The sequence below is a fragment of the Cibotium barometz genome, chromosome 58 (genome assembly GCF_041138505.1).
Source record: "Cibotium barometz isolate CiBa-2024 chromosome 58, ASM4113850v1, whole genome shotgun sequence".
Lineage (NCBI taxonomy): Eukaryota > Viridiplantae > Streptophyta > Polypodiopsida > Cyatheales > Cibotiaceae > Cibotium > Cibotium barometz.
Window position 1 is genome coordinate 40,816,259 of NC_141103.1, and position 24,611 is coordinate 40,840,869.

The 24,611-nt window shown below is 38.3% G+C and overlaps 1 pseudogene; it reads left to right on the top strand.

The window, feature by feature from the left end:
* Nucleotides 1–201: 201 nt before the first annotated feature.
* On the top strand, nt 202–1,727 carry LOC147606281 (flotillin-like protein 1 pseudogene; annotated as a pseudogene).
* Nucleotides 1,728–24,611: the final 22,884 nt, after the last annotated feature.

Consider the following 24,611-nt stretch of genomic DNA (forward strand, 5'->3'; position numbering starts at 1 on the left):
GCCTGACTCGTGTGTATAAAATGTGTGCCCCGATGCATGACAAGCAGACTAGCCCTGCACAATCAATTCTGACTCTGAGCTTTTCGACTCAACCCTGCCTACGTAGACGCTGCAATTGCAAGCTGTAACCTAGTCGCTTCGGTTAATTTCCAAGTGCATTATATATACGCTACAGTTCCGTTTGTTCGAGAATTAGGAAAGATGTGGCGCGTGGCTAGGGCGTCCGAGTACCTGGTTATCACAGGCTTCCGCATTCCGGATGTGAAGCTGGCCAAGAAGGCTTGGGTTCTGCCCGGCCAGCGCTGCAGCGTCTTCGACATCACCCCCGTCAACTACACCGCAGGCCATGAGCGCCGAGAAGCTGCCCTTCCGGCTGCCCGCCGTCTTTACCATCGGTCCCTCCTCTCAGGAACCCGACGCCCTCCGCAAGTACGCCAAGCTGGTGGCTCCGCTGCAGAACGACGACACGGTTTTCCACCCGCCTACACGAGCTAGTGCAGGGCATCATCGAGGGGGAGACGCGTGTCCTTGCGGCCGGCATGACCATGGACGAGATCTTCAAAGGCACCAAGGACTTCAAGCGCGAGGTGTTTGCGAAGGTTCAATTGGAGCTCAACGAGTTCGGCCTGCACATCTACAACGCCAACGTAAAGCAGCTGGTGGACGTCAAAGGGCACGAGTATTTCTCGTACCTCGGGCAAAAGACGCAACAGGAGGCGGCCAACCAGGCCAAGGTGGAGGTGGCGGAGGCGCAGTATAAAGGCGATGTGGGAGCCAAGGAAAGGGAAGGCCTCACGCTACAAAACGCTGCCAGAGTGGAGGCCGAGACCAGAATCTACGCCAAGCAGCAGGCAGCGTTGGCCAGGCAGCAAGAGCTCAAGGTGGACGCGCAGACGAAGATATTCCAAAACTCTAAAGAAGCGGAGATAGCCGAGGCAGACGCCGCTCTGGCCACCAAGTCGGCCATGTGGGCACAGCAAGCAGAGGTGGCAAAACTCGAGGCGGATAATTACGCCGCCATCCGAGAGGCGGAGCTACAGAAGGAGGTGGAGCTGCGACGTGTGGAGGCCGAGACCGAGCGGCTCCGTGCGTCCCACCTCGCACCAGCTGTCGTGACTTGCGAGGCTGCAATGCAGTCTGCAAACGCTGCCCTTTACGAGAAACAGCGTGCCGCAGATGCAAATGCTTACGAGCAACAGTGCGCCGATGCCAAGCTCTACACTTGTAAGCAAGAAGCGTCGGGACTCGTGGCCATGGCAAACGCTCAGGCGGCCTATGTGCGCACCATGCTCGACACCTTCCACGGTGATGCTGCTGCTCTTCACGACTATCTGCTCCTCGACCGTGGTGTGTACCAAGAGATGGGCCGCATCAATGCCGATGCCGTCCAAGGGCTCGCCCCCAAAATCTCCATCTGGTCCACTAATAGTGATACAAGCTCATCGAGTGATTCTGCCATGCACGCGATGTCCAACGTCTTCAAAACAATCCCACCACTCTTCACCACCATTCGTGGCCAGACCGGTGTCTCTTCACTTCCTTGGCTTACCTCCCTTCACCATCAAGTGACTCCTCCCAAAAACAAAACATGATATTATAACGCATACAAACGATCAATTTTTGGTCGTATGTGGGAATAATAACAAGTGTAAATCCCTACTAGCTAGTAGTGCATGCCCAAGGGATTTGAATTTCTCTTTACCATAAAAATTCATCAACTTTCACTCCCCCCCCATTATTATGTGTGTCGTATGTGGAAATAATAACAAGTGTAAATCCCTACTAGCTAGTAGTGCATGCCCAAGGGATTTGAATTTCTCTTTACCATAAAAATTCATCAACTTTAATTCCGAAATGAGAGAGGCCACTGTTGGTAAGCCTCCGAGCGATTCCCGTTATCCGCTCACCCACCCTGCCCCGTGAGCCCAATGGTAGTATTTCGGTAGTGGCTGGTCCAAATCATTCATCTTATCTATTATCTAGTAGGTAAACAGGTTATCTATTATCTAGTAGGTAAAGTCAGAAGACGGTGTAGCCCAGCCCATAAGGGCCATGCGGACTGGACGTCCAATTCTCAATGGATGATCAATGAATAGGCAGAAATGAAACCTGTTGATGATGATCTCTTGGTTGGCTACTGGCTCGCGGTCAGTCACGTTACCCGAGAATCGACCACGGCTTGTGAATTGAAGTATATATCACATCTCTCTCGCATGGATGTCTCGGTGGTGATTAGCACAGAGTGGGATTGACGTCGATTAACTTCTGGGATTACTTTCCCATGCATACTACAAGGAAAAGAGACCATAGACGCGTTTATAGACGTCTTTTGACAACGTGCTTTAAAATATTATGGGTGCGTCTATAATCACGTCTAAAATCATGTCTATAGACATGCGTCTATATGCACGTCTATATTGATATAAACGTGCTTATATACACGCATATAGACGCCTTTATAGCCTTTGTTATAGACGTGCTCTGAATTAAAAGAAAATTCCACCTATGTAGATGTACAGCTGCATTTTCTACACATGTAGTTGCATTTTCTGCACAGGCAGCTCTCTGGTTAAAGGTTTTGCTTACTTGTGCATAGATGAATCAAGATCAGCAAAGATATTGATATAAAAACTTAAATTAAAGATAGATATGCACAAAAAGATTTGTGAACACACAAGATGAGAAATTACATTTTATATCCAAAAAGTTTTCCATACATGATCCTAAGGCTTGAATAAAAACATATATACATAGAGAAGATAAAAAATTTCATCATATATCCAAGAAATTGTCCATACATGATGGTAGCCACATGAGCCTTGAAAAGAAACATAGTTGCATAAACCAAAACTATACATGAAGAAAAACTACAAGGAAAACTACTCGGAGGAGTCATCACTCTTCGAATCATCTTGTCCACCTTGTGCCTACACAAAGTGAAGATATATATAAATAAAAATAGAAAGTATTAAAAAGGTCGAAACATGTTTTATAAATAAAAATAAAAAGTATTACCTGCATTGGTGTTCTCCTTGCTTGATTGTATTGTTCATCGGAGATGATCCCTTCATGGTGAAGGTAATCCCATGTATCTCCTCTACTGTGGCGAACGATGGTAGCTAGTCTCTCTGCTGGGGGAGGATCTCTACCCACAATGTCATGCTACATCATAAGACGAACATTATAACACAACTCCAATAGAGAGAATACAAAGAAAAGAAATGAAGTTGCACTATACATAATACAAACTCGGCCTCCCATGATACACGACCTCCAGATCCGAAGTGCTACGATCCATATCGCTCCATTTATATTCGCCACGCTTCTCTTTGTTGCTGGATCACTACTCCTTCTAGAAGCTCTTTCTTGTCTTTCTTCCACTCGCCCCTATGAGCAGTAGATGGCTTGCCGTGTCCATTTTGACCAGCATCTATTCGGTCTTTCTCCTCCTTTGCATGTCTCCTTCCTAGAGACCTCCCATTCTTAAGTATGTCTTTGATTTTGTGTTGCGCCCATCTTTGTTAAACCTTTGGTTGTGAGGATTAGGATACTTGTTGTGGACTACTTTAATGCAATCATCCACTAGGCTCTTTCTTTGCTGCTTAAAATGTATAAAGCTTTCTTTATAGTGTGCAAAAACTACTTGGCGCAAGTTGTTTACCACCTCCTTCGTACGAGAGTCATCAATTATGTTCTGTGATATCATAATATGATATATCACCATGATGTGGTGGTGACTCTAAAGAACTATCCCCACCCACAAAGCACTGCCCTAGGCATCCTCTATCTCCTCTACCTCCACTCTCAGTGGTGCTAGTGTGGCGTGAGGTACGACCGCCACTATCTCTCCACAACTTCCCTCCCTACGATGATGGATGCCACTCTCATGAGAGCCATGATGACTGTGAAGTGTCACATCTCCTGAAGGTGCAGATGTAGGAGATGTTGTAGCACTAACTGCGGGTTGACATATAAGGGGTGAATGTAAAGGCACGTGAAGTGCCTAGTAAGGGTAAAGTGTCTGGCAAGGGACTCTGTTGGGTGGCGGGACTTGATGGTAAAGGGGTGCCTCCTGCACATAGGCTGCCAATTGCTTGGGGGTGGAAGTATAGCCAAAGATGCCCTCTACCTCCCTAGCAAATCGTCCAGACTCGATGAGAGCCTCAATCTATGGGTCTATTGTGGGACAAGAGGACGAGGACCCAGACCACATCTATACAAACAAAGAAAATATTAAAAAAATATTATGAAATGAAGACTTCCTGGCTCTTTAATTCAATTGACCCCGAGAATCGTCTCATTCTTCAAAACACAAAAAATAAACAAATATTAAGAAACATGTAAGCCATTATACACACCAAGAATTATCTCATTCTCGGCACTATGCGTTATGCAAGCCGTTACGCAAGCCTTGCATAAAGCATTATGCATTAGGCCTTATGCATAAAGCTTATGCATAAGGCCTTAAGCATGAGGCCTTGTGCATAAAGCACTATGCATAAGGCCTTAAGCATGAGGCCTTATGCATAAAGCTACACATGAGGCCTTATGCATAAAACTATACATGAGGCCTTATGCATAAATCTTATGCATGAGGCTTATGCATAAAGCACTATGCATAAGGCCTTAAGCATAAACCTATGCATGAGACCTTATGCATAAAGCTATGCATGAGGCCTTTAGCATGAGGCTTTAAGCATAAAACTATGCATGAGGCCTTATGCGTAAAGCTTATGCATGAGGCTTATGCGAAAGCAGTATGCATAAGGCCTTAAGCATGAGGCCTTATGTATAGTTTTATGCATGAGGCCTTATGCATAAAGCATTATGCATAAGGCCTTAAGCATGAGGCCTTATGCATAGTTTTATGCATGAGACCTTATGCATAAAGCACTATGCATAAGACCTTAAGTATGCATAAAGCTTATGCGCAAACCTACAAAACAAATCCCGAGCACCCAAGGGTGCAATAATAATAGAGGAAAGAGAGAAAAGATATGAAAGTACTTACCTCTTTTTCGTGATGTTGAATGAGAGGATTAAAGGACCTACAAAATCAACAAAAGGGTGAGAAAAATATTAGTAAAGCTTATGCATAAAGCGATGCATGAGGTATTATGTTAAAGTACTATGTATAAGCTTCAAGTACTATGTCTTAAGCATAAAGCTTAAGGCATAAAGCTTATGCATAAGGCCTTGAGCATAAATCTTATGCATAAAGCATAAAGCTTATGCATAAAGCATAAAGCTTATGCATAAGGCTTATGCATAAAGCTTAAAGCATAAGGCTTATGCATAAAGCTATGTATGAGGCCTTATGCATAAAGCTATGCATGAGGCCTTATGCATGAGATCTTATGCATAAAGCTATGTATGAGGCCTTATGCATAAAGCTATGTATGAGGCCTTATGCATGAGATCTTATGCATAAAGCTTATGCATGATGCCTTATGCGTAAAGCTTATGAGAAAACCTACAAAACAAATCCCCAGCACCCAAGGGTGCAATAATAATAGAGGAAAGAGAGAAAAGATATGAAAATAGTTCTCTTTTTCGTGATTTTGAAAGAGAGGATTAGAGGACCTACAAAACCAACAAAAGGGTGAGAAAAAAATTAGTAAAGCTGATACATAAAACGATGCATGAGGCATTATGTTTAAAGTACTATGCATAAGCTTAAAGTACTATGCCTTAAGCATAAAGCTTATGCATAAGGCCTTAAGCATAACACTTATGCATAAAGCTTAAAGCATAAGGCTTATGCATAAAGCTATGCATGAGGCCTTATGCATGAGAGCTTATGCATGAGAGCTATGCATGAGGCCTTAAGCATAAAACTATGCTATGCATGAGGCCTTATGCATGAGAGCTTATGCATAACACTTATGCATGAGGCCATAAGGCTTATGCGCAAACCTATAAAACAAATCCCCAGCACCCAAGGGTACAATAATAATAGAGGAAAGAGAGGAAAGATATGAAAGCACTTACCTCTTTTTTGTGATGTTAAAAGAGAGGATTAAAGGACCTACAAAACCAACAGAAGGGTGAGAAAAAGATTAGTAAAGCTTATGCATAAAAAAGCGATGCATAAGGCATTATGTTTAAAGTACTATGTATAAGCTTAAAGTACTATGCCTTAAGCATAAAGCTTAATGCATAAAGCATAAATCTTATGTATAAAGCATAAAGCTCATGCATAAAGTATAAAGATTAAGCATAAAGCCTTAAGCATAAAGCATAAAGCTTATGCATAAAGCTATGCATAGGGTCTTATGCATAAATCTATGCATGGGGCTTATGCATAAAGCTTAAAGCATAAGGCATAAAGCTTATGCATAAGGCTTATGCATAAAGCATAAAGCTTAAGCATAAGGCCTTAAGCATAAAGCATAAAGATTATGCATAAAGCTTAAAGCATAAGGCATAAAGCTTATACATAAGGCTTATGCATAAAGCATAAAGCTTAAGCATAAGGCCTTAAGCATAAAGCGTAAAGAATATGCATAAGGCTTATGCATAGATCATAAAGCTTATGAAAAAGGCTTATGCATAAAGCTATGAATGAGGCCTTAAGCATAAAACTATGCATGAGGCCTTATGCATAAGAGCTTATGTATAAAGCTTATGCTTGAGGCCTTATGCATATATAAGGCTTATGCATAAAGGTTATGTACAAACCTACAAAACAAATCCCTAGTCGCCAAGGGTGCAATAATAATAGAGGAAAGAGAGAAAAGATATGAAAGCACTCACCTCTTTTTCGTGATGTTGAAAGAGAGGATTAGAGGACCTACAAAACCAACAAAAGGGTGAGCAAAAGATTAGTAATGCATACATACAAACCAAGAAAATATTAAGGGTTCAAGAAGAAGAGCAAGAGCAAGAAGAAGAACAAGAAGAAAAGGAGCAAGAAGAAGAAGAAGAGAAAGAGACTCACCACAACCAAGGTATGTACCAAGGTAAACTCTTACTCCACAGTCCTTTGTAAAGCAGATCTGCAGCCTGGGGATGAAGCTTGAGAGAGGCTTGAGAGGGTGAGATACGGTTAGAAGCTTGAGAGGGTGAGAGAGGATTAGAAATAGGATGGGATGTTTTTTGGAAGAATCGCGTTTTGCCAAAATACTGGCAAAACACTCAAGTTTAATTTTTAATCTTTTTTGCCACAATGCACATCTATAAATGTGTCTGTACACGCATCTAAAAGTGCATCTATAAATGTGTCTATTTTACTGAGTAGATACGTATATAGACGTGCTTTTAGACACGTGTACAGATACGCTTATAGACGCGCAAATAAACGTGAAACATAAAAGTTTTGGCACACACATAGAAAGATGATTTTTTTTTGAATATGCAAGATGTCTTCATCAATTAGTTCTTCTAGTAATGATGAGTCCCTTTGTGTTCAAAATCGAGATCGTTGGTTGCAACAAAAATAAAATGTATATGTGATCGTCGTTGTCGAGGATGTATGCGTCGATGACATAGCATCACGATGAATCACATTTCAATGTATGAAAAATGGTCTACGTGCTTGTCTCAAGTTGCTCAACTTGCAACAAACAATCTATGGATGGAGCAATGCAAGTTCGAATGCACTTCTTAAGTGAGTTTTTTTACTTTCATAAATTGTCTACTTCCATTTAGATATATAAGAAGAAATTATTTTTTATATTAATGTACTTCATTATAGTGCCATAAGCACCATGGACGTAATGTGCCATACCCCGAGCACCTACGAGCACTTCCCAAGGATCTTGATGTAGATTGGCTACATGAGGAGATGGAGAGAGTGGCGCAAAATAAAAACATGCATATCACATTGGAAGAGTGGGAGTATGCCCAAGGATGCTTCAAAAAGATAAACAAACTTGTTTTCTCAATCATATTTTAGTATGTCAAACTTGCGAAATTTTATTTTTAGGTATTTATAAAAAAATTTATCTTGGTATAGTGTACAATGTTTAATGCTTTGTGGTGGGAGGGTAAACATTTTTGCACACAAAGGATTGATGAGAAGAGGAACACCCAAGATTGTGGGGTAATTGCAATCTTTGAGGGAGCCAATGGAGCCATGGATGATTATTGTGGATTGATCCAAAATATCATTAAGCTTGACTTTCGAAGCTTCTTTGTATATATTTTGGATGTCAAGTGGTTTAAGGATGTGGTTGAAAGAGCTCCTAATGCAACAATCAAGCGTCATGCAAGTGGCTTTGTGACCATCGACTCTACAAAGTTTTGGCAAAAGGAAAGGATGGGACTCTAGTGCTACCACGACATTTTGAACAGGTACATATAATTATTGGTAATTATAATATATGCATTTATAGATAGTACAGATGTAATTTTTTTGTATGATGTACCTTTGTGCTTGAATAGGTTGTGTATCAAAACCAATAATTGACAATAAAAGATGGTGGCATATAATCCCAATCTCACCACATTCAAGAGCCATTTATAGTGCATTCACCCACATTGAGCATATGGAGGAGCATGTCAACTCAACTATAAAGGGAGATAGCTTGGAAAACATTCATGATGATCATGCCATTGGAGATGATGATCGTGCTATTGGAGATGATGATATTGCCTCTCATAGTGATGATTCTAGTAATGGGATGGATCTCTTTGTAGATTTGGATATAGACATGAACATTGAGATAGATACTTTAGCAAGGGTTGACCTCATTGAAAATGAGGTTGAACTGTAGTTCTTTCATTGTACTTTTATTATGGCTATGGTATTCCTTTTGGTTGTTTGTTTATTGGTGATTGATTGATATAGATTACATGTATAGATTCATGCCTTTTTGAGATTACATGTATAGATTTATTGTGATATGTTGCTTTTCGTGGCATTACTTAATCATTCACTTTTGGACTGCTTTTCATGGAGGTTCAAGATTTTTTTTTTAAAGCTTCACTTTGATGAAAAGATGTGGGGATTGAATCATTGTCCTTTGGATTGTTTTTCATGGAATTACTTGATATACCTAAGCCTTTGCATGTATCCATCCCTTTCACCACATTACTTGATTTATACCTATTTCTTTTCTCTTTCCTTAGCATATTTTTCCTTGCAAATATGCTTTCTAGAGATTCATTTGTATATGAATGCACCAAAAAATCATGCATATTATCAAAACCTTGTGCATATAGTTCAACAAATGATATTTTTGGGGATTGAAGATTTTGTTTTTCTTTGCAAGGTCCACAATTACAACTGCATAGGAAATTGTTGCAGACTGTGTCTATTAGCGCGTCTATACTCGCGTCTATAAAAGCGTCTAATTTCAAAGAAACTAGACATGCTTATAGACACCAGTATAGACATAGCCGTACCTTACGCATCTATAAGAGCGTCTAATTTCAAAGGAACTAGACGCCCTTATAGATGCGAGTATAGGCGCCCCCATAACTTGCACGTCTATGCAACGCGTCTATGCTTGGTTTATGTTGTAGTCACTCCCCCCCATTATTATGTGTGTATATGCACGAGGACTCTTACAGTTATGGGGGAAATTCAAGGAACCGTCATTAGGTTAGAGTAAATATTTGAATTCTGGTCGCTTTTTTGCAAAAACATTGTGAAGCTTGATTAAACATAACAAAGATGGTAAATTTGCATCATTCAGTATCTCTTAAACTCATATATCTTTACAAAATTCCTCCATTAGGAGCCATACAGCTACTACTTCTCGAGATTTTGAAATTTTCACCGACCTCAAGCTCGATCTCTCTCTCTCTCTCTCGTCTTCTTGTTTTTTCTTTCTTCTTGTTTGTATTCTTTTTGTTGTTCTTGTGTATTTTTTTAGAAGACATATCCCTACTTCATCTCCTTCTTTTGGCAATTTCAAATCCACATTAACTTTCTATGGATTGTTTTCAAGTAGAGCAATGTTATTTGCATCACTACCCCTAGCAACTAAGGTTCTACAAAGAAGTAATTATTGTAAGCCATAGCTAAGATTCTACAAAGAAGTAGTTATTGCAAGCCATTATTACCCAGCTTATCCATGTAGTTTTTAGTTGCAAAATATTAAGTTTGGTTCTATGAAGCACATTAGAAGAGCTTCGTGGGTGCTTGTGGCATAATACCAAGGCTTTTCACCAAGCCTGTTTTATGACGTTTTGCGAGGTCATCAATATTGGGCCTTGATAAAAGTACCCTTGACCATTTTGAAATTCATTAGACTATTACATCCTTGTAGTAAATAAGTTATGGTTATGGTTATTACTCTATAAGTTAGATAAGGTGTGAGATATTGGGTAATTTAGCTAAAAATTTCATTAAAATAGGATTGATATTAGCATCTTATCCCCTATATACGTGAGTGGTTGTGAATCTAAGCTACTATGGAGCCATAATTGTGTGAGCTTGGATCTTTTCTAGCTCTATATATGGTAGACTTATATATGATAGATTGTTGAAACCTTTTCAGGTTTATGGGATTGGAATGGACCAATCCATCAGGTATCCATCCTTATGCTCTTGTGTATATGCAAGTCTTATTCATGTGTTGTAGCATTCCACTGATTAAATCACTATTTAACAAGTTTATGCAGGTCCTTGGGTGGATGGTCGATCTGTTCCACCCTATCTTATCCTAATTGAAATTATATTATAGAAACGCAATTGGTACACAATTGTTTTTGGTGTGTGCATAGCGTCGCAAGCTTTCTATAGAGTCAATTGGTTTGTCAATCTGATATTCCTATAAAAATTATGTCATTTCAGATAAACAACACTTAAAATAGGAAAACAGGCAACGTGTAGCTCGTGCGGTAAATTCTGAGTATTTTCTCAACTTCATTAGAGTTCAGAGTATAGATAATTCTGACACTATTTTGAATACACAAGAAGTTGCAAATTCTGAAACAGCTTGTATTGCTCATTAAGCGTTCCTTTTCATGTTTTACTTATGGTGGTCGCTCTTATCAAGGTGGCAATCCTTCTCGAATTTCCTTTCCCAATAAAAATTGTTCCTATTATGATAAGAATGGTCATACTATCTCTAATTGGTGGGCACGTCAGTATGATGAGGAACATGGCATTACCACCAAGCAACCTCGTTCGAATTCCTCCAAAATCGTAATCTTTATAACTATTGCAGTCATGCAGATCATCCATCTCATCATTGTTTCAAAAGGCGATATGATCAAAATTGCAATCACTCATATATTGCTCAAAGTAGTGATGAAAATAATCATCAAGAGGTAAAATGAGTTCATCATGATATTTCTCCAAGAAGAGTACTTGTTCGGGCTGGTTCTCCTAGCTTGAAAGTTGGATCCTCCTAGTTTGAAAGTTATATTTATTGGATATTCTGATAATTCTAAAGGATATAAATTTTATGATCCTACTTCTTAGAAAGTCATCATCAGTTGTGATGCTATATTCGATGAACGTTCAATGGGAGGTACATGGTCTAGTAAGGATTCTGTTGATACACAATCCTTACTCACTCCTTTTCCTTTTCTATTTGATAATCATTGTATCTCTCAAGATGTTGTGCATCCTTCTTCTCCTATGAAGGATTCTGAAGATCCTATGAAAGATTCTACTGATAATCTTGATATATACATTGATCTTCCCATTGATATTGAGCATGGTTCAAATCATGTCTATGATGATAGTTTTGATGATGCTATGAATGTTCATGAAGATCCGACAACTTATACAGAAGCTATCTCTTCTCCACAAAAGGATCAATGGGACAGGAGGCTATGCAAGCCGAATATGATTCTTTGATTTCCAAAGGTACATGGGTTATTACTGATTTGCCTCCTGATCATGTTCCTATCAAATGAAAATGGGTATATAAAACAAAGACAAAGGCTGATGGATCTTTTGATAAGTTTAAAGCTCGTTTGGTTGCAAAAGGATACTCACAATTTGCAGGTGTTGATTATCAGGATACATTTTCCCCAGTTGTTCGCATGACTAGCATACGTTTCCTTTTGGAATTTTCTACTCATTTTTATTTGGAGATTCATCAGATGGATGTGAAAATTTCTTTTCTTAATGGTGATCTCAAAGAAGAGATTTATATGGAGCAACTAGAAGGATTTTCAATTCCTAGGAAGGAAAATATTTTGTGTCATCTTCATCGCGCTCTTTATGGTTTAAAGAAGGCATCATGTTCTTGGTATATCAAAATCAATCTCTTCCTCACATCAAAAGGGTTTATCTCTTGTTTCTTTGATATCCTAATATATTCTATTTGTTATTATTTCTCTATACGTCAATGATACCATACTTGTTTCCAATAATCTTGACTTTATGCAACTCATAAAGAAGATTTTGTCATCGGCTTTTCAGATGGTGGATCTTGGTGAGATTCACTCTTATCTTGGTATTCAAGTTCAACACTATCTACTAGAAAGGTATCTTGTTTCTTTGTCAATCAAAATTCATTAACGATATTATTGAAAAGTTTGGTCTGGTCAATGCTCATTCTGAAAATACTCCATGTCTTGTAAACTCGATCAAGTTTTATAGCCACAACTCATTACAAAGCATTAGCCCCACATCAACCTTATGCTAATCTCATTGGCTATTTATAATTTTTTAGCTTAAACACCAGACCACATATTCTCTTTGCGGCTAATTTCTTGGAGAAACATCTTGCTTCTCCTTCTATTGGGCATTGGACTGCAACCAAACGTGTTCTTAAATATTTAAAAGGCACTAAAGACTTTTGACTCATCTATCACTCTTCTTGGTTATCCAGATATGCTTATTGGGCAAGTTCTCTCTCGTCTATGCGATCTATAGGTGGAAATTGTTTCTTTGTTAATGGTTGCTTAATTTCTTGGGCTAGCAAGAAACACCGTTGTGTTGCAGTCTCTACAACCAAATCTGAGTATGTAGCTACATCTTTAGAAGCTTGTGAATTGGTATGGTTTCATCAATTACTTGGACGTCCATTATCGTCAAGTAATCCACTTATATGTGATAATCAAAGTGCCATTAGTCTCACCAAGGATTATGTTCAACATAGCAAATCCAAGCATATTGCTATTCATTATCATTATGTTTGACATGAAGTGAAGAAAGGATCAATAATGAGTGAGCATTTCCCCACATATCAGATGATTGCAGATATATTCACCAAAGGACTGAGTGAAGCTCGATTCACAGCATTATGTGGAGAACTTGGACTGGTTGCACCTTCATGCTTTGGAGATTAATACTTTTCACACTCACACCCTAAATAATTAAACTTGTATAAAATGTATTTTTGTATCCTTATCTATATAGATACTCTTTCACATTACGCACATTGATCTTTTGTATATGATATGTATATAGAGGGGCTCAAGTTTTTACAATGTACTCCCCCCCCAAGGGTTTTTTCACTCGCAGCTAGAGACCTTTGTTTGAATGGGGGTGTTAAAGCTATATATATCACACCCTAACTTGACCTAGATCTCACCTATATATACAAATTCATAATCAATGTGAGCTAGTCTTTTGGGAGCGTATATGGTGTAACTCTCTGCCTCCTTCTCTATCTCTGAGTCTCTATGTCCTTATCTCTTCATGTTCGTGTATTTGCAACACTTGTCTCATCACCATAAGGGAGTAACTTGTGGAGAATCTAGGGTCCTCAACCTTGCCTCCCTTGGTGTCACCACTATGGACATTAGCACTTGGGTAGGGAAAAACGAGAGAGAGAGCTATGGAAATCTTAATCTAAACCTCAATACCAATGTGAGTGTGAGAATGGGGAAATGATGGACAGGGAGAGGCAAAGGGAGAAGAAGAATAGACTAAGCAACATCACTCTGCACACCCACCAGATAATCCAAACAAGCAAGCATAAAGAGAAAGCAAACATACACACATGCATAAAGAGAAATAAAACATACAAGAAAGAATAAACACATGAGCACAAACACTAGCATTGATTGTGATAATACGATTGTGTGTGTTCCCATTAATCATAATGATGTATATAAGCCTTATATTTATAATGATGTATATAAGCCTTATATTTATAATGTTTGGCTTTCCATGTATTGTCCAGGGGCCCAAAAGCTAGAAAAAGACTTATTTTCTAAGTCGAGTATAAACTACTGGTGTTACACAAGTCATAAGCTTGGTATATGACATTACACAAGTTATAACATCAGAGATATCCCAAATTTGTTACATGATGCACTTTGAATGGTACAAAATGATATGGTTAAAAAGTGTGTAAACCCGCACTCCAAGTAATGTCAACCATTGTAGTTGATATACTCCCCTCCCCAATCATGGTTCCATCCTCAAAATAGGCATGAAGGTACGGGGGAGGTTAATGGTACAAGTTGTTATAATTTCAATAGAAGTCATAATGTGACTTCACATATAATATGAGGTGCTTTGGTGCTTTGATGGAAGGAGTGGTAGGAGGTCTAGAATACTAACTCAAACATATCTTTGAAGGTGTTGAGCTCCAAACTGTAGATCCATTGTAGTTGTATGTAGTACACAAGGAAAATAATAGGGGCTTATATTCTTCACCAATTGGCTATTTTTGTGGTTTTTTCACAAAAACAATTGCCCAATATTTTAAAACATTCGCCCAAATTTTGGCCATTTTGAAGGGTTTTAGAAAATATTCGCCCAATTTTGCACATTTTAGGGCTTTTTTAAAAACATTCGCCCCATTTTTTATAATTTTAGATTTATATAGAAGGAATATTCACCAACTCACATACACTTACATATTCATAGAGGCATCATATTTTTTACTCTGGTAGTAGACTAATATCTATCTAAGAGGAGGTCTGCAATGCTAACTCAATATCTTCAAAGGTGATTAGTTCCCAACCTTGGAGCCTTTGTAATCAGACATAATAGACTAATATCTATCTAAAAGAGTGGGCCCTTTGTTGATGTCAAAAGAAAGGCCTTTAAGATCGCTTCATAGCAATGCCAATTAGGGAATTCATCCAACAAAGTGATGATGAGAAGAAGAGGATGGTCGTGACTATATATGAGTCAAGCACCTAGTTGTAATACTAGATAAATTTAGCATATTGCACAATGTCCAAGCTTCTATTAGCTCATAGAATGGAGCTGGACTCACACACACACTGTTAGTATATATTTAATGACCGTCTCTCAACACATATCTCACATTAATGTATGGTGCACATTTTTACGGCCCCCATTATGAGGAGAAGCCATTGGTGCACATATCCTTAGTGGGAATCCCAGCTTAGATTCTTTAAGGGGTCGTAGTTGTGACCATTTATAGTTAGGAGATGATGAGGGGTACAAGCATTAGTTGGGGTATCGCGAATATTACCTAGGATACTAATTTCACGATTAGTGGGTGATGGTTGATTGGGCCACGTTATAGATATGTGGGCAATGAACCCTGTCAATGCAGCGTAGCCGCCCACATCTTAGATGCATCCACCACACTAGCTACAACACTATAAATGGACATAGTTGGAACAAGCTAAGGCATCCAATGCTTGTGAGCATATATTCCCTATACTCTCAGTACACTCCCATCCAGAGTCTGTCTAGATTACCATCTAAACTCTACACTAGAGTGTATGGGCGGACAACACCGTCATATTACACTACAAGAGGTGGGGCCATTATCCATGCTTTTTTTGATGCTTTAGAACAAAGCTTAAAGTCCCCTAAACGTCAAAATACCCATTGAAATAGAAACATCGAAATAAGCGCCGAAATAAGCATCGAAACAAGAGTCAAAAAAAGTAATTTTACTATGCATTTTTCGACGACACTTTCGACCGACAACTATCTTGACTGACATTTCGACTACTATTTCAACGGTTATTTCGACTCCAATTTTGATTGGTATTTCGACACTTATTTTGACTATCATTTAGACGCTGTTTTCGATAGATACAAGAAACTTTCAACGCTCTTTTTGAGAGACAGATGCAAGAAACTTTCAACGCTTATTTCGACGGATGCAAGAAACTTTCGATGCTTTTTCCACGCGTGTAGGTATTAATTTTTTTTAGCATAATGGTACATCCAGCTACTACAGTCTTGTAGTTGGATGCACCATTATGCCAAATTTATAGAGTGCCAAAGGCAACTGTACTCTGATGTGAAGAATGAAGAGAATTTGTTGAAAAAGTTAGAGAGAGTGCCATAACGTTTTCGACATTACAAAGTAGGTACACAATTCACACAAGTGCAAACAATGGCCAAATTATATTGCAAGATGTGAAATTTACATATCAAGCTCTGACGAGATAAGCCAAAATTAAAATTTACATATCAAGCTTCGACAAGATAAACCAAAATTTACATACAATCTATACAGGCTCAAACAAAGATGTGAGCTGACCAAAATGTGTATGTACAAGGGGAAAGACATGGGCAAGGCCACTCTATGCGAAGCCCTCACTCAAGATCAAGCATTGGTCCTTGCAAAAATCATACAAGATGCTTTTTTTGGTATACCAAAACAACGATCTAACATGACAAGGCAAAGCAAGTATACAAATCATAAGGTTAAGGCTTGCCGCACTTACCATATCTACAATGCAGCCCCAATTGAGGTTGGAGCCTTCTCGCGCTGAAGCTTCTCCAAAAGAAAGTATGTGTTATGGCGGCGAGCAATGTCCTCTTCTCCTGTTGCCCGCGGCCGACCAACCACTTGATTCTAAAAGTACCAACATAACAAGATAAGCATTGATACTTTTACAAAGTAGACATAACATCAAATGAAACATACAAGATAAATGTTGATACTTACAAAGTAGACATGGAATGCATCCCAACCGCCGCTTCCAACGTGAGAGCTTCCTATGCTCTCCATTTGGGCTTTGGCTGCATCCTCTTGTTGCTTGTAGTGTTGGGGATTTTGAGCATGCTTTTGCCTCTCCTCATTCCAATCCTCAGTGCTCATGTACCAAGGCTTCTCACCCCTTGCCTTCACTCTCCTAGTCACATCTCCCCGCCAATGTTTCATGACATCCACCATGTGGTCCTTTATCCACCTTATGGGGATGACATCACTACCGCGGGCCGGCTTGTACTCATCCTTGATTTGATTTATGACTCTATCTTTCTTGTCTTTCTCAAATTTTGACCATAAAGTCATAAAGTCATTTGCAAAGACACTGTGGCAAAGCTCGTGGATGTGGATCTTTATCTTTTGCCCGACATTATCCAAAACCACATTGCCATTGACAATTGTGTAAAAGTTTTCTCCATCATCAGCGGGTGTGGGCTGTGTGTCGAAACGTTGCGATGATTGCAAGCGTGGAGTGCTTCTGGCGCTAGATGGGGAAGGATGCTCACGTGGGGACATAGACACATCTGTGCCCCCACTTGGGCAACAACCATGTCCACCTCCACTACTCGAGCGTTGTCCTCTCTGTGCGAGTGGACAAGCGACCTGAGGGAGGGGTTCTAGAGCGGCTCTTAGTGGGGTTTCTATACAGGTGAACTAGGGTTAGCGGTGGTGGTTCCCGATGGTGCGACCGAAGTGCCCGCCCCTCTCCCAAAGTATTGTTGTGCCATCTCTCTTTGCTCGGGTGTGGCTTGTGCTAAAAAACCCATAAACTGGTCATGCGACATGGCATATGGAGACAAGGATGGAGAGTAAGCCGGTGACTCATCTGGAGTGCGAGACATGTTTCTACACACACATAACAAAGCCCACATGGACACTTTAATAAGAGCATACACATGAGTTATCCCTCAACATTCATTATTCATAAAGGGTGCAATAATAATAGAGAAAAGATAGAAAAGCACTTACCTCTTTTTCATGATGTTGAAAGAGAGGATTAGAGGACCTACAAAACCAACAAAAGGGTGAGGAAAGGATTAGTAATGCATACATACAAAAGCTATGCATGAGGCCTTATACATAAAGCTTATGTATAAAGCATTATGCATGAGGCTTTTGCATAAAGCACTATGCAAGCCATGCTATCCTAAACTAAACCATATCCCGGCACTATGCATTAAGCATGCATGCATAGAGCTTAATGCATGCATAGATAGAGTTGAATGCATGCATAGAGCTTAATCTATGCATATATCTCTATGCATTATGAATGCATGCATAGAGCTTAATCTATGCATTAGGCTATACGAATAGAGCTTAATGCATAGATTAAGCTCTATGATTAGAGCTCTATGCATGTGCATTAAGCTCTATGCATGTGCATTAAGCTCTATGCATAGAGAACCTACAAAACAAAACTCCTCTTTTTGGTAGATAAAAATAGAGGAAAGTGAGAAAGGAATTTACCTCTGTTTGGTGAAGTTGAAAGAGAGGATTAGAAGACCTACAAAACAAAACAAAAAGTTGAGAAAAGAATTAGTAATACAAAACCCTAAAAGTGTGAATAGCACGGATACACAAGGAGGTTTATCCTTCAACACACACACACCAATTTAACAACCAAGAAGAGAGGAGAGGAGAGGGGAGGGGAGGGGAGGGGAGGGAGGGCAAAGAAGGAGGTGGAGAAGAGCTTGGGAGAGAGAAAGAACCTGCAAAATAAATGAGAAAGCAAAAAAACAAGAAAAGTACTCATAATTACACACACATACATTTTACATCACATGTACATGTAACCAAGAGGAGATGGGAGTGAGGGAAAAGGAGGCATACCTGGTGAGGAAGCAAAACACATGCACATGAAAAAAAATGAAAAAAAAAAGAGAGGTGATTTGAGTGGTCAATTTGTCAATCCAATACTGGGTATAAATCTGAATTGGCATTATTTGGGACAATGGGATTTTTTAGCTTATATGATTCATGTAACTCATTAATCATGCTCATAAATCAATTGTACAAGGGCAAGTCACTAGCCATTGATAAGGCTAAGAACCACTTAAGTAGTTTCAATGCATTTTCATTTTAAAGGGATATGCACCATCATCATGTCAAGCTTCATAAACACATTGAGAATATGATCCATCTTTTCCTACATGGATTTCATTACACACTGAAATCACAGATGAGGATGACCGAGGGATAAATCGACATCAGGGTCTACATCGACATAAAGAAGATCAAGAGCTACATTGACATTATGAGCTTTATCAAGAAGATCTTCATCAGCATATTGGTCATCTAAGGGGGATTCTCCCTTTATTTATAATTTAGTTTATATGTTGAATCAAGGGTTCTCCGTCTCGGTCATCCCCCAAAATCTAAATCCTTTGGACCTTTTGGGATTGTTATATAGCCTTAATGTTATTAAAGCCATAGGTGGCTTCCTAGACTCTAGCCAAGGCCAACCCACTTGTGGTCACCTCTCTATCCTAAGTGATTTGTAATCATAACTCGATGTCTAGCATCTATCATCATTGACTAGAATTGTAAACCACCATGACTAAGACCTATAGGCACTTGGATGATCATCATTGACTAGAATTGTAAACCACCATGACTAAGACCTATAGGCACTTGGATGATCATCATAAATAGTGTTGTAAACAATAACCAGATCTAGCATTGACATCATAGTAGCCATGGATATTTTTTTTAGGGAAGGTGTCAAAATACACTAAAATACCATGTGACATTGGGGATATGAGCATTTGGTCCTTAGGTTTATATCCAACTTGGTGTGAACCCTCTAGGTGTAAACAACCTATTAGTTAGAGTCAAAAGATAGGGCTTGATGCCTATAAAAGGGCATTGTACTTGGTGCTTCATCTTATCTCATTCATAAGACATTCACCTCGTATTTTCCCAACTTGCTTTCCTTTGTGTACTCAAGCTTCTATTCTCTGTTCTTCTTCACACTCCACAACTAACTATGGAGACATTTCATCCTCCATAGCTCTATGGTTGATCAATCATGTGATTGCAAAAAAATCTAGGGTGTCATTCTAGCATGGTTTTATGACCATTAAAAAAATTTTATTACAGTTCAAGGAATTGCGAGTTGACTCAACTACAAGGCATACGAGGCTCAAAATTTACGGGAGTTATAAAATGACACTTTTAAGATAGTAGCACTTGGAGGATTATACTACCAAGATTAAAACAAATGTCTTTGGTGTCATTTATAGTGACATTTTGTGTCACTAGGAGTGTTACTAGAATTGTATCACTAAGCGACAATACTAGTGACAATAATCTCAATAATACAAGAGTTATACTATAGCATGTGTAGTTCAAGTTTCAGTTCTCTCTCTATCGTGAGTTATCTCTCTCCAAGCCTTGATTTGTATCTTCTCTCCACCCTCCTTTGCATACATTGCGCACACTTGTATTTTCCCTTGCCCACTGATCCTATAAGTGTTAAAGCAAAAACACTGGCATGCCTATTATGTTTGGGTCTATGCCCTTATATACGATCTTAATAAAGCAATTTGCAATTTCTCAAAAACATAAAGTGTTTTTTTTACAAAACTCAACTAACAAAAAAAACTATTTAACTTAAGAGTTTATTTACATGCTACATATGATATTCTCTACTTGAGCTTGTCTAGTTTTAACACTCCCCTCAAGCTCAAGTTGAGGTGATGTTCAGGCCTTAAACTCTAAGTAGTTATCATTGAGACTTTTTAAACTTCTATCTTGTCAATGCTCTGGTGACGACATTTGTAATCTAATCTTTAGTCTTCACAAATATTAGATTAGCTTGAAAGTCAATATTAGATAAAATGGGACTGTATTTAAAAAATTTGTTTTGGCGATAACTTGAACATGCAAACTCCAAATTTGTCCGACAAAGTAGATCTAGATTCTACTTTTCAAGCTCTTTCCAATGATATGTCACATGAATATGTTTTGACAAACTTTTGGATGAGTTTACCATACCCCCACTTTTTTCATGGGAATGGGATTTTTCCCACTTTATCTAATATTGACTTTTGACCTTATAGCACTTTTTCTTCAATAAAGTGATAATTCATCTTACTGTGTTTTGTTCGAGCATGAAACACTAGCTTCTTTTCCACTTGAATATTGGTTCTATCAACATTACATCCAAATCAACTAAGAGTTATTGCATCCATATAACTTCACATGCTTCTTATGCTAAAGCTCCATACTCTACTTCTAAAGTACTTAAGTCTACTAGTCTTTAGGTTGTTTGCAAGATCAGGGTGTCCACTTTTGTCCAGTTTATGCTGGACTAGGACAATGCTTGGACAGCAAATTTGGGGTGGCAAGGTACTTCAAATCTGATCAAGAAACTAATAGAAAATACCCATGCACTCAAATTAACCCAATATAACTTAAATTAATATAAATTAGTGTAATTAATCATAAAATTAATAAAAAATATGATGAAACGATAAAAAATTTATCTTTCCATACTTAGTGTGATCCAATTTGTTTTTACATAAATGCACCATTACAATTACACTAGTTTCTATAGGTTTTAGATGATATAATTAGTAAAATTACATCAAAAATATAATTTTACTAATTATATTATTAATGTTTGCATGCCTTTTGATAGCCCGAAAGTATTTTTGATGAAAAGAGATCATTAAAAATCCAACCATTGGATTTGTAATTTTGACTAACCACCACTCTTTTTATCTACAAGATTGAGCATTTTAAGTGGTAGTTATTATGGGTACAAAAAGTGGCATATATTATAACACTTTAAAGACCTTGAAATATTTAAAGAAAATAGAAAAATAGCTTAAAATGTTCTCAAAAATCAAGTTAAGCTCTGTATTATGTGAAGATCTAAGGTCCAAAGTGGGAATCTCATATGAGTTTATATGTAAAAGATATTAGCATTTTATGGTATGAGTCCAAATATGGGACAGGGTGTATACATTGACTTTGTACCTAAGAAAATGAGGACTTTTGACTATCTAATGCTTAGATTATGCAACTATATTCCCAACTTTGTATGTGATGTTCCAACAAAAGAACTTGAAGGAAATTCCTTCGTTAGCTAGGAGAGATTGGTTCACTAAAGGTAAACAAACGCCTGTTTTAACTGGACACCTTGATTCTACAACCATTAGGGAAAGGTTGAGGTCTATAGGGGCCCTTTAAGCTGCCATATTAGGATTTTAATGACTTTTTGTTAAAATGTTAAGTTTCTTTGACTTTAGATACCTTCTTATTCTCCAAATGGCTAGAAGTTTGAATTTCAAAGTTTCCTGCCAAAATTGAATTTAAAATTGAGTGGGAAAAACCATATCATGTGACATATCTATGGAAAAAGCTCAGCGAGTAGATTCTGGATCTCTAATCTCCGATAAATTTTGAGCTCATATGTAGAAGCTATGGATGTCCGAAATTTTAAAAACTTTCCCCCACTTTTTGGGAATGAAAAGTACAAAAAGGCATCTTCTAGAGATTCTTTGACCACCTTTAATCACCCAACATTTTTGTATACATGGCATCACATGATTGGCCCTTTTCCTTAATAACCTTTTAATCACATGGCATCTTAAAGGGCCCCTATAGACCTCAACCTTCCCCTAATGCACCCCTTTAATTTTTAAGAAAAAAAATCATTCCTAACAAGCACATGCCTGTGGTGCTTCTTCTTGTGATGGATCACTTGACAAATGTGCATCATAAAATGTATGAAGTTTAAACTCATCTTTACATTGAGAGTGAAGTTCATGATATTATAATTTTAACATATCTCAAGATTCTTCTCACAGCATCCATGTGTGGTTTCATTGGGTTTTAAATAAGCTAGCTTACCACTCTAACTACATGAGAAATATCTAGCCTTATAATTATGAGATAAATGAGTTTTTCTCTTCAAGTTATATATACAAGGTTTCATCCTTAAATATTAATCATTTTTCCACTTCAAGTTTTACATTCACTTCCAAAGTGGTAGCCATAGGTTTGCAATTTGTTAAACCGTAGTTCCAACATGTCTACAGCATACCTTCTTTATGAAAGCAAAGTGATTTTCATCTTTTGATTATTTTTACTCCAAGGAGATACCTTATCTCTCCCAATTACTTCATGTTAAATTCTTCACAAAGTTGTGCTTTTTCTTGCATGCTCTTATTCGTTATTTTTTGTTAAGATAATATCATCCATATAAAGTACCAAAGTTGTAATACTACCTCCTTCTATCATTACAAAGAGCAAAGGATCTATGCATAACTCTTGTTGAAGCCAATACTTCTCAAATAATTTGAGAACCTATTAAACCATGCTCCAGGTTCTTACTTTAATCCATATGAGCTTTCTTTAACTCTCACATGTTTGTTGGATGATGTAAGTCTTCATACCCTAGAGGTTGTTCCATGCAAACCACTTCCCTCAAGTAACTATTGAGAAAGGAAATTTTCACATCCATTTGATGAAATATCCAACCTTCAATTTCTCCTAAAGAAAGGATGGTTCTCACCAGTTCCATCTTTGAAATGAGTGAGAAAGTTTCTTAATAGTCTACTCCATAAGTTTATGCTTGTCCTTTCGGAACAAGTCTTGAACCTATTTACACTTCCATTTGAGTTGCATTTGATGCTATAAAACCATTTTCATCCAATTACGTTCATGTCATCTTTGTATGGAGTAAGATCCCAAGTTTTATTATTTTGAAGAGCATCAACTTCTTCATCCATAACCACTTTCCACTCATGGATTTGTATAGCATCCCCAAAACTTTTGTTTCTTCCAATTCTATCAACTTTGTCATATAAGCATAAAAGAGCCATAGGTAATCGATGTTTAGCCATAAAATATCCATAGGTTAATCTTTGAACTGGATGTCTTACCCTTATAGATCTTCGAGGTTACTTTCTTCCACATATTTACTCCCTTTATTAATTGAAGGAATTACTTTCTAAGTACCACTAGTGCTTAGTTCACTAGCGATGGTGCGAAGGTCTCCTTTCCATGGAGATATCTTCTCCTCTTTTTCTTCTTTGCATAAAGGTTGAACCCCACTTGGATCATACACTACAAGAGCTTGAGGGCATACCGACGCTAAAATATCGACGCAAATGTCGAACGTCGGTATGTCCATCGTAATGTTGGAGGAGACAAGTAGGGCGGGGTTTTTTCAAATTTTTGTGTCCCGTCGCGTATACCGACGCCTATACCGACGCACATTTTGACGTATATACCGACGCACATTCCGTAGCATATACCGACGTATATTCCGACGCATATTCCGTAACATATATCGGCGCTCGTAAGTTTTTCACAGCCGAGAGCCTATTTTCTGGTTTTTTCGCAGAGAAGGCGCGTTACAGGTCAAGAAGGTCTCTTTCTCTCCCTCTTCTCTTTCTCTCCCTCTCCTCTTTTTTCCTCTCTCCTCTTTTCTCCTTCTTTCTTCTTTTCTCCTCTTCTCCTTCTCCTAATATGTTCTTGCAATTGCTTTTACTTTTTAATTTAAGAATTAGGACGTTTAGGGTTTTGTGTTTTTTTGGCTCTCTATGCATGTTGAGAGCTCTCTATGTATGCATAGATCTCCTAATGCATGCATAGAGATTTTAGGGTTTTGTATTAGTTCTTTTTCTTGTGTTTAATTTACTAATTAGTTTGTTAAATATTTTGTTTTGCAGCTCTTTCACCTCACCAATCTTTCACCAATCCTCTCCTTCAGCTTTGCAAAAAAGAGGTAGATCCTCTTTCGATTTTTCTTGTTTATGCTATTTTCTATGAATTATTGCATCCCTGTTTTATGGTTTAGGGTTAGTT